This window comes from Dermacentor andersoni, chromosome 9 (genome assembly GCF_023375885.2).
Source record: "Dermacentor andersoni chromosome 9, qqDerAnde1_hic_scaffold, whole genome shotgun sequence".
Classification (NCBI taxonomy): Eukaryota; Metazoa; Arthropoda; class Arachnida; order Ixodida; family Ixodidae; genus Dermacentor; species Dermacentor andersoni.
In genome coordinates this window covers 116,136,812-116,148,664 of record NC_092822.1, presented here as the reverse complement: position 1 = coordinate 116,148,664, position 11,853 = coordinate 116,136,812, and the positions used below count along the sequence as shown (strand labels likewise).

Genomic DNA, 11,853 nt, shown 5'->3' with positions numbered 1-11,853 from the left:
CTAGTGGCCCAACTTGACTCTTCCCATAAATGGCCAGAAACATACAAACCTAAAGTGGGGGTCAGAGCCAAAGAAAGTTGTCTCTTTAAAAAAAAAAAAAGTTCGAATTGTCATTGTGTTCAGTATTCCTTTAGCCCTTTGACCGTCAAGTATTCTTTACAACTGCTACACAGTCCCTGCCTGCTTGGCTTCTTCTGTTTGTTTGTTCAATGGACATTTTATGCTGCATAGAAGCTGGTTTTTCGTCCCTGTTTTCTCCCATTTCAATATTCGTTAACAGTTCCTAAGTTTCTGCATTTGTCATAGTCCAGACAGGCAGACGCACATACAGACACGCCAGACAGATAATGACCATGGCTGCCCATCAGATATTCAGTCCCAGCCGTTTTCCTTTTCCCTTGCTTGCTCTGTGGACATTTCATGGCACATAGAAACTGTTCCTCCATCACTGGTTTTTTCCGATTCGTAAAATCATTGTGTTCATAAATCCCTTCACCAGTAAAGTAAGGATGGACCTGCCATATTTGCCGTGGCCATCGTGCCATGGCAGAGTGACAAAGCATTGAGGCATTTGCTGCACCTGCAGTCGGAAATTTGACTTGCAAAGTTTTTGTGTGTATAGATGGCCTCTCCATAGATGGCACAACTGGTATGCGGTGTCATTTTTTTGCACGAGTTGCTTCTGGAGAGACAGGGAATGCGCTAAAAATGCACCGACGCTACCACCACACTTCTGTTTCGTCCGCTACAATTTGAAGCTGAAGCTTGAATCCTTTTTACATTTGAAAAGTGCAGTGCTATATATAGTTATTTACTGTGCTTAAACTTCCTGCTCTTATTGAAGTTCTGTGAATTAATGATGACCTGGGACAATTTATTGTGTGATCAGTTCACAAACTGTTTCTAGAATTGTAAGGTGATGAGATTGTAAACAGTATAACTTTTCTGTCTTTTGTTTGTCCTTATGTGCCTAGACTCTTTAATAGGGAACAGAGCACTAAAAATTTGCAGTTCCTGAACAAAATTGTTGAGCATGACGTTGAAGAGACTGCTAATTGTAGATCAATCAATCTCATTATTTATTTATTTATTTATTTATTTATTTATTTATTTATTTATTTATTTATTTATTTATTTATTCAGTCATAATACCTTACAGGCCAGTTGTAGAGCATTGAGTAAGGGGGTAACAATGTCTACAGAACCAAAAAGAGTTAGTACCAAATAAAAAGGTAAGAAAACAAATGTTACATATTGTACTGTGGAACATCATTACACAACATTATGAAAGAGTGTATTCAGGCTATCATGAAAAGTTCACATCAATACAGTACAGACACTAAAATTTTGTTTTCACTAATAGAATACAAATATTTCATTCATGATTATTCATCACAATGCACACTTTAGCAAAGTACAGATAATAACAGCACATTTTTGACCATGACTTGGGACTTCTCAAAATGTTGACCCCAGTACAACCAAAGGCAGCATGAGATGAGAAAATATGCTGGACTTGCATAGCACTGGTTGTCTTTATGTGCATCCAAATATGCACGCACAGTGTTAGGTGATCGCTGTGAAGCAGTGGGAAATTGTTTGATTGCTCGCTAGAGAGGACGCAGTGCAGATTGGAGAGAAAATGCAGGTAATTGATGTCATAGTCGAGATTTACAAGAGGCCATGAAATTCGGCAGGGTAAAAAATGCATAGAATGTGTAAGTCGGGCTCTGTTAGCCCTTTATCGCGAATCCTCAGCCATTCTCATCCAGGACACAGCTTATTCTACTTTGCTTGTTTGGAGACAGGCCATACTCATCAAATCAGTTTGCATCATGCATTTGGGTTTTGGTGCTTGAGCATACTCTTCAATGCTTTTGATTCCTTTCGTTATCATCTGTAACGATAATTATGCCCTAACGTTCACATATGCTGAGGGTATGCCTCTTTTTCAGGCAGATGTGTTTCACTAATATTTCGAGTGAATGCAAGACAAAAGCTTGCCCAAGCTGCCCTTGCCAGTGTCCTCAGCTTTATTGCTCGGCATTCTGTTGCAGAAGTCTGGATGCGGCACAAGTCTTCTTGCTCCTGGGCCAACTGTGAGTGGGACAGACGCGCCTGTTCCCTTGAAAAGCCATAAGCCAAGACCTCGCGGCAGACCCAGCACTGGTAAACAGCTTGGTCAATATAATCAGTGCACGCCTTAGTGGCTGACTGGCTATGCCACTCTTTCTCAGTGCAAGGTTGCAGGTTTAATTTTCCAGCTAGCTGTGGTGGTTGCATGCTGATGGGGAGCAGACTGCCAAAGCTTTCTCGCTAAGGTGCCTGGCATAGGTCGCACAGTAGGTAACTCCGCACTCTTACCCATTCACCAAAATTTTTGCATGCTCTATACTCACTCGCACTATGTACCCACACTCATCGTCACTCATTCGATGTTCATGGTAGCTTCGATTCACACTTACAGGCAGCCAGTTGTGTCTTGAATCCCATCAAACAGTTCTCTTGGACAGTCCCAGGGGGTGCCCAATTATTCACATACAGTTAAACCTCAATATAGCAAAGTCGGTAAAATTGGTAATTTGCTTCGTTACATAGAAATTTCGTTCTATTGAAATTCAACCTTCTATACAAATAAGTACAGTCCCCAGTCTATTTTTCTTACACAGGAAGGGGCCGCAGGATTTTCTGAATTATCAGGCATTCGTAAAAAGCAAACTTGAATGAGAAAACAATTCATTTTGATAAATTTAGGAGTCGGCGACGAATGATACGGTTTCATGCCGTGTATGTCGAAGATATGTTCTTGGTGGCAGTAATTAAGTGAAGCCAGTGATGCTTTCACATGGTTCTGCCCACACAGCTGATAGCATTGCTTGCACTGGGGTGACGCTATCAGGAAAAGCACCGGCAGCAGGGAGTGAATGCTTTGCCTGGCTCTCACTACAACGGGTCACCGGAAGTCAAGATTGGACAAACTCTAATCCTAAACGCACAGTGAGAGAGCTTACATGGTGCCACACCGTCTCGGCACACCCACTCTTTGCACACATGGCAGATTATATATAAAGCAGGGCCCGCGCAGCTGCGTACACGCTAAACCACGCTTACAGCCATGCACAGCCACGGCCGCGACGCGTGCCAACTTGCCCCCCCACTCCGCCCTCCCCCGCCCCCTCGCACGTAGTGGATCGCGTTACCGCAGGCTTGTTCGCCTCCCCGCTTTCCCTTTGCTTGTGTGGAAAGGTGGCACTTGTGAAGGCACCATCTTTCTTCTCTCACCCTCGCACACTTTCACTCACACTTAAAGCACATAGTGTGTGGGGCGCAATGGGATCTTGTAGCACTCGATCTTTATATGGAACATGATGCGGCTCCACTTTGGCGGTCGTTCTTGTCACGTGGTGCGGGATTTGAGAGGTGCGTTTGCAAACAGCCGCTTGTAATTCAATCATTTGACCATCTGCGTCCGCAGATGTTTCCATTTATTGTCTCAGCATTCCTTTGTGGCAGCAGTGAAATTTTATTATATTGAAATGGCATACAAACACTCTTAATTATTTTGAGGTTCTAAATACGTGGTGTTCTACAGACAAGAAATTATGAAAAATTAAATACTTCGTTATATCAAGAATTTCGTTATATTGAAGTTCATCATATCAAGGTTTAACTGTAACGCCAATCCGCAACAGTTGATGAAGGGGCTGGGCATGGTGTGGAAACACCACCTTTCTTAAAAGGACAGTAAAGGCAAATACTAAGTCAAGCTAAAGTGACAGATTAGTGCCTAAGAATCTGTAAGGTGTCAATATTGTTGACCCAAACCCTCACACCCTTCCGCAGTTGGGTGGTGGGAGATTTGAATTTCGAAAAAGGTATTCGAACCCTTCAGATGCAATTTTCTCGTAAACAAAGTCTTTTCTTGGCATGAAACAAGCATTGCTAGGTTTCTGAAATGCTATTTAAACAGTCCACGCCGACTTAGTATTTGCCTTTAGTGTCCCTTTAAACTCACACCACTCACGCTCATACTCTCTTCAACTCTCACTAACTGCCACTCACATCTGGTGATTAATCAGTCACATTCGTGCTCACCTCCACTCAAACTCACCATCACTGGCTTTCATTAATGGTCACATTAATTGGAACTCACTTGTACTGACTTCCACTCACACGCTTGGTCACTCACTAATGCTCTATCTCATGCCTTTGAAATGAGTCTGCAGCAAGTTTGAGCCAGTGTACTCATCTACGATGCCTGGGCAAGAACATAAGGCGATTGACATTTATCGTTGGAGCCTTCCAATACAGCCATGAGAGTTTCACCCAATGACAGAAAACAAGAACCTTGGAACCTGGCCTACTGTGATGTTGTTAGGACCGTCACGTTGCAGAGCGTGTGACGGGAGGAAGATGGAAGAGACGGTGCATGATGAGCAAACACACAATTATATTAGACGGCACGTAAACACGAAGAATATCTTACTAGACCCACACATACAAGGTTGTTCGTAAATGGAAAAAATGTAGTCTCACGAGGTTGCGGTTAAGTCCGGAGTGTGGTGAGGCGTAGAGTTCTTGAAGTGGAACACTCGCTCGACGAGTGATGACCGGCGTGGTAGAGCAGACGCAGCAGCACGGGGCAGGAAAAGGTGGACGGCCCACAGCTCCGTAGACGAGAACAGGCCACTCGGTCGCCCGGTCACCCGAACCTCGCACGTAGAAGCGGGTTCCAAGATGCCGGCAGGCCCGCCTGAGGCCTCCTGCAAGGCAACGACCCGAGGCGCTCCTCGTCTCGACGACGGTCGCTCGCTCTCCCGAACCTCGCGCGCAGATGCGGGTTCGAGGCTGCAGCAGGCCGTTCCGGGGTCTCGTGCCGCGCAACGACCCGAGGCGTTCCCTGTCCCGAAGACGGACGCTCGGTCAGGTGAACCTCACCGGTAGATGTGGGTTCCGTAGGCCAGGCGGCCCTAGTCATGCCGGCGTTCCAACCATCTCCGTTGCGCGAGCCCCTTTTCCTGCGCTGCACGAGCCTCCCTCGTCTTTCTTTTCCTCTTGTTGAGGCCGGCCGCAATGTCGTCTGCTCTTGCGCTCGGTAGTTTGTGGCACTTCTTCACACCTACGCAAACATCAGCGCGATCTGCTATGAAGGCGCTGCTGCTATACTTGAAAGACACGGGACTTTCTGACAAATTGTGACTGTACACTGTGTGATGTAGGACTGTACGGTGACGCTGCGTAAGACTAGGAACGCCTTTGCGGGCTCCGTGACAGTGCCCACAGAAATAGTTTGTGTGTACGTGCGTGTGTGTCCTTAGGTTTTCTTTTCTTTCCTTTTTTTTATTCTTTCTTTCTCACCTATTGCATCCCCTTGCCCCTCCCCCAGTACAGTGTAGCCAACCGGAGATAATGTCTGGTTAACCTCCCTGACATTCTTTTGCCTCTCTCTCTCTCTCTCTCTCTCTCACAGTTACCTGGTGTAGAAAATGAATTTTTCGACTAACTGCTGCTTTGAGTTCTTGTTTAATTCATTCTTGCACTGCGATTGTCTAGCTTCCTAGTTAGCTCATGTGGTAGAGTGACTGCCACGGTCCTGGGTTGGATCCCCAGACCAAGACGAATTTTTCTCCAACTTTGAAGCTCTCTACCGTGTTAAAAGTCCGGTAGATGTTTATAGTCTAGATTTGTGCAAGTGTCAATATTTTGGTTTGAAGTGCAGTTGAAGTGAATTACAATTAGCATATAATAATTTCGAAGCAAATGCATTAGAACGTCACTCATACATTTTGAGAAAAAAAAAGAAAACTTGGGAAGAAAATATACCAATTTAAAAAAGATACGACCCAAAGTCATTGAAATATTTAGCAGACTCAACTGTATCAGACATCTATGTCATGCAAAATTTTGCCTGAACTGTCGCATCACGAAACACTGATGCACGCCGCGCTGGTGGGGTTTGAGCAGCCCGAGATATGCGTTGTGGTTTTTGCAGCTTCAGCAAGCTTATGTTCACGCTGCTTGAATTTCATGTGGTTCAGCAGCTCCTTGGGGAAACATATTTTGGTACGCAGTTTTGACGCACCCACTTGGTGAGAATCGTTGCAGCACGAGGTACCGAAGTGTGTTGAGCTAGCGGGCACAAGTGGCCAATGACGCTCATTATCATTTTTCTTTTGTGTACTGTTTCAAGACGGCGACAGGAAACGAACGAAATCGGGCTGGTATGTGATACCGGAATGTTATAATGCCAAAGCTAAATGTGACACTCACTTTGCACTGCCTGCAGCAGGAAACGGCAGTGCCTTTGGGTTGTCGCCTATTAAAAGCATGCAGTATGCAACCAATGGCACTACACCACATGCGCTGTGAAACAGATAGGTGAAGATGCTTATTGCAATAGGATCGGCAGCGAGAGCTGTGAGTGTGACGTGCGACAACCCTCGAGAAGATATGCTGGTACCGAATGAGGAAACTGAGTGCATGCCGGCAATTTCACATGACACGGGCAGGTGAGTACCGTGGGGATGCTGTTGTGACAGGTGCCTACTGCTTTCAATTGGGCATGCTTCACGCCTTTACTTGTTCATATGGGATCTAGTGGCCGTTATATGTATGGTACGATTGCAGATTGGTGATGTACAAAACATACATTCCAAATGATTGTGTTTCCTGGGAACATAGTAGCAAGTAAAAAAGAAGCATATCTGTATTTGGTCACTGTTTTGCTTTCTCGATCATGAATGATGCTGCCGGGAAATCGTGCGATAGAATATCTGCTTGACTATTCTACAGAATGTTCTAAAATGTTTAGTATTCGCACGAGCTTATAGTGTTTCTTTTCATGAACCTCCCTTGATCTTGTGGGTTTGTGCCGAACTGATTTGCCATATTCACCGATACACTTTAACTCGTCATCTGATTTTTCCGTGCAGGCAAGAAAAGACATGGGTGCCACCTGTGCACAAAGAGCTTCATCACAGCACGAGACCTGCGCACACACCTGCTCAAACACCAGGGCCACAAGCCATTTCACTGCCACCTGTGCCCGGCCACCTTTCTGGCACGTGGCTACCTGGCCGACCACCTGCAGAGTCACTCGACCACCAAGCGCTGCAAGTGCGACCTCTGCCCAAGGTCGTTCATGCGCCCCGTACAGCTCAACCGGCACAAGGAACGCCACCACTCTAACGCGACATGAACGCTCTTGCGGGTTGTGCAGTGGAATGTAATGAAGTACGCCATGTTGTTTTACTGCACAAAGCAGTGATTGAGCAAATTGAGTTTAAGTGGTGGCAATGTCATACTATTATGCTACACTTCAAGTGCACACACTTAAGTTATTCCATGGCCAAAATCAGACAGGGATGGATGTTAAATTTAGCATGGTGATAGTTGGTGTAGTGAAGTTGAGATCTGCAAGATTCACCACAAGTACACAAGTACTTTCGCCACAAGTACAAATTTGTTATGTCAAGGTTTGACAGTATTTCATAGCCTGCATGTTTCTTTTCGGCAAATCGGCAAAGTTATCGGATGATTCACATAGCTGTAATTAATAGCTAAGAATTAAGTTGGAGGGAAGTGCAACAGCTCATAGCAGTGGTGAGCAGGCACATTTCCCCGGCATTTGAATGAAATCGTTTTCTAAATACAAATGTACCTAGTTAACTGCTTCTGACATAAGCAACTTTTACTGCAGTAACAGCAGTAACAATGCATAAGCAGAGCTGTCTAGGTCCAAGGCCTAATTCCTTCCATATCCACCACCATTTCTCAGTGGCTCTTGTGTTACGTTGGTGGTCCTGCAGCCACCGATTCGACTCCCAGCCGTGTGTGGCCGTGTGTCCAGCAGAGCTAAATGCAAAAGTGCTTGGTAACATGCATTAGACGTGTTGATAGGCCAAGCTGTTCAGAATAATTATGCAATTCGCTTCACTACACAGTGCAGTCAAACTTCGATATAAAGAACCTTGATTTAGCGAAATTCAGGATGTAACTCTTTTCATTTCCGAGCCTTAGTTCCATTGAAAACCATGTATTTTTCTGCTATTTAATGAAGTAATTATGTGACAAGGACTTCATTTAATGAAGTTTTCAGTCATTTCAAGCATGTACTTGGAGCCTGTATGGCTGGTAAATGTAGCAAGAAACTATAGAAATGTCAGTGAAAGCAAAAGTTATTTGCTGCATGAAAATTCAAGCAGCAAAAACACCATTGAAGCGCGAGCACTCGGACGAGGTATGCAGGAAACGCCGCTGCACCATTTGTCACGTTGCTAAACAACTTGCAGAAACCACGGGACACACGGCACCTCGGAGAAACCTGAAAGCTGACAATTTATTTGGTGCAAGGAGGGGTGGAGAAGGAGTGAACATGCAGCAACCTAAGCAAACACGTGCAAAAGGGGGAGGCAGGAGAGGCACATGTGCATCTATCAGCCCTCTTCCCCTTGTGTGCTCACCTCCTCTCCTAACCTTGCCATGAGAGCATGGCTGTCCACACACAGGCCATGCGCAGTATCTTGGAGGAAACCTGCGGCAAGTGGAAAGTGATTCGTTTAGAAGTGTTCACTGACGGGATTCTATGCACCAGGAATGTTCTGAGAATTAGTGAAATTGTACTCCTGAAATTTTAAAACCTCGAATTAACGAAATTCTCGACTTAACAATGTTTTTCGCCACAAGTACAATTTTGTTATATCAAGGTTTGACAGTATTTCTTAGCCTGCATGTTGCTTTTCAGCAAATAAGCGCCATCTGTCCACAGACATTTTTTTTTCAATTGTTTGAGTGAGCTGCCCTGGCGAACACCACAGTTACCCAGAACTCGCAACCACATCCTACATCTCTGTGTCCAGAAAATTGTGCTCGCAGTAACTGGCAGCAGTACCGGGTACCTGGCACCAGCTGTCAGCGTGCCTCCTATAACATTCTTCATGTAATATTATGGGCAACTTGCTGCTGTTGCAGCTCAATGCTGGGCATTTCGTGGCACCAGTCGTACAGAATGAGGTTGACGCTATTGTTCCCTCTTGAGGGACCTCCTCAGCACAAGTTGTCAGCAAAGCAGCCAACAATGGTTCTCAGCTCAATGCAAAAGTGGTTCCTTGAAAACAGGGATGTCATTTTTGGGTGATCACTTTCAGAGGTAGTTGCACTTTCGGGAGATTTCGTGAGACTTTGCACTGGATGTGTCGAAGTATACAGCCAACAGTGCTCGTGGCACTATGCGAAGACAGCAAAATTGCCACAGCACCAGAAAGGGCCATCAGCCCTATACGCTGGTGCATCCAAGGCTGGGTCTCCTAAAATTTTGCAAAAGTGAAACTATCTCTGAAAGTGATCACTCGAGAATACAACCCCAGGTGAAACTCAGCTTTTGCTTTTGACAACGAGGGAAAAAGCAGGCTTGTGGACAAAGGCTTTGAGAGCTGGGGAGTTTATCAGGGCAGCCAACTTGCAACATTGTTGCATTGACGCCAGCTATGCATCCTGCCGTTCCATTATGTGGCAGATTCACTGCCCGTCTTGTAAAAAATTTGGCCGCATGACCACAATGCGAAGGCGATCGACATGCCCAGCAGCAGTGTTCTTGCTGGTTCAGCATTCAATTGAAAAATGTGCAGTTGCTTAATAGTGATGCATGCTACAAGTCCGCTTGCTTCGTATGACAAGCTCTGAGTTGTGAGGGGACTAGTTTCTCAAAGCATGTGCCTCCTTTAGGACAGCTGTCTTGTTGCCTTGTATTGGCAGATTTTATGTCAGTCAAGGAAGTCTTTCTAGTCGTAGTATTCTAAGAAACCAAGAAAATAAGTGTCAACAGTGCATTTTCAGTGTAAAAAAATGTATACAGTGAAACCTCGTTAATTCGACCCTCGTTAATTTAGAGAATCAGTTCATTTGGACTTGTCCTTTGGTCCCTGCAGGCGTGCGCATCATTTAATGCAATCAAACTCCCAATAATACAGACATATTTGGCCATATGTCGGTTCATTCGGACAACTCTTGGAGCTTGACGAGCGAAGGGTGCTGCAAATGTGTGGCAAACAGTAGTTTTGTTTTGACTCAGTGCAACCGCTCCACACTTGTCATAAACATGGCGGAAGCTGTCGAGGATGTAGAACGCCGGCTACATCGCAATGGATGGACGATCTGTTGATGACCAGCTGCGTGATTGATTCAGAATGCCAATCAGTCACAAGATGACAGGAATTGCAGCTTTTGCATTGTTTGTGTGCAAGATAGAAACAAAATTTGCTGATTCATTCAGTAAATAACAGTGTGCTGACTTAGTTAGCAGTTGTGTATTGTTATCTTGATATCCTCAATAGTTTGACATTCGGTTAAGTCGCACACTTTCTTTTTTTTTTCGGTCCCCTGAAATCCGAATTAGCAAGGTTTTACTCTATAATGTTAAAGATTGGCATGAAGGTGAGGGATAAAAACAAGAAGAGATTGGCTCAATTTATTTCTTTCCTTGGCCGACACCTGTGTTTATTTTCACATACTTTTTCTTTTCTTTTTTCTTGTATCCTAGTCACTCGAGTATATTTTGTTTTGCATTGAATTTATATCTACGCACCAAACTGACTTGTATGATATCCTAGACTGCAGTGTTATTCACTTGGACGCAAACGTAATAGCATGCTAGTAATGCACTTCTACATTTGTCTCCTGTGTTGATGATGACTTGTACTACTTCATGTAACACCACCACCTTCAAAACCGTGTTTACAGTTTCCGTGCTTCCTACTGTGCCTCTCAAACCCTCGTGATGGGTGCAGACTGACTAAGACAGTCAAGCATTTGCTTTTGCAGCAGCGGCCGTTGCAGCAGGTCGTAGATAATGATTATCATTGTGTCATAATGATGATCAATAATCAGTAGGTACCAAGGCTTGCTTGAACCGAAAGCGCATATTCCGTTTTTGAGTCTAGCAACTTTTCCTCCAAAAGAACACGCTGTACGACTGCTGCCCTGATGTCGACAATGTGTGAGCACAATGAACAGCACTGGCTTATGTTCGAGGTGTCTTCTTTTTATTGTTAATTTTTAAACACCATCTGCAGCATATAGCACGATTCTACTAATTGAGCAGTATTACTCTGAGGTGTACATTATTTGCACAAGAAATGAAAATGAATATTCGAGCAATTAACAAAGTTTTCCTAATTAACACTTAAACTAGTTGTAGCTAGCAACTTTAAAAGTCACATCCTTTTGTAACGAATTGTGAGGGCGATGCCAGTTTCAAGATATGTGTTCCCAAAATTTTCTGTGGATTGCATTCGTGTTCTAATAATTTTTGAACTTCAGGGCATAAAAAGGCATTTTGTTTAAAAAGTATGTGGAACAAGAGAAACACTAAATCACTTTGGACTGATAAAGTATTCACTGAAAGGTCTATTTTTGTTAAGTTTACGACAATAGGTTTATTATGGGGGGGGCAGGAGAACATGAAGGTCAAAGTTCCATTTTCTGAATGTTGCTCCGCAACCCCGACGCTGCTATGTCACCGTGTTGCCATGGATTCCAACTTTTTTTTTTCCGCCTCATTGGCCCCTGTTGGCTTGGTGGAAGTTCCCGAAACTTGCCATATTCAGATTCGGGCTTCTTTGTAGAACAACATAGTCCATTTTTACCAAAAAATAATTAACTATAGGACCTAGCAGATGGCCACCAAAATCCATGACATCACATGTGCTTTCTCGCAGTAAGAGTGCTCTATTTAGTATTGATGAAGGGGCAGTGTGCTGCCACTGGTGAAATCATTTTAAACGCGAAAGCATTTCTATGGTTACCCAATGAGAAAACTGCCCATCCATCCCTCCTTCGCATAAGATGATCGCTTTC

The 11,853-nt window shown here is 44.3% G+C and overlaps 1 long non-coding RNA gene across 4 annotated transcripts in view; it reads left to right on the top strand.

Moving 5' to 3' along the window:
• The window catches only part of LOC126529628 (uncharacterized), a 31,694-nt gene extending 20,672 nt beyond the window's left edge, over positions 1–11,022 (top strand). For all 4 annotated transcript variants that reach the window (XR_008612174.2, XR_008612176.1, XR_008612175.1 and 1 more), the window contains 2 exons: positions 2,058–2,169; positions 6,933–11,022. This is a non-coding gene — a long non-coding RNA (uncharacterized lncRNA). The remainder of the gene's footprint in view (positions 1–2,057; positions 2,170–6,932) is intronic.
• The last annotated feature ends 831 nt before the right edge of the window (positions 11,023–11,853 follow it).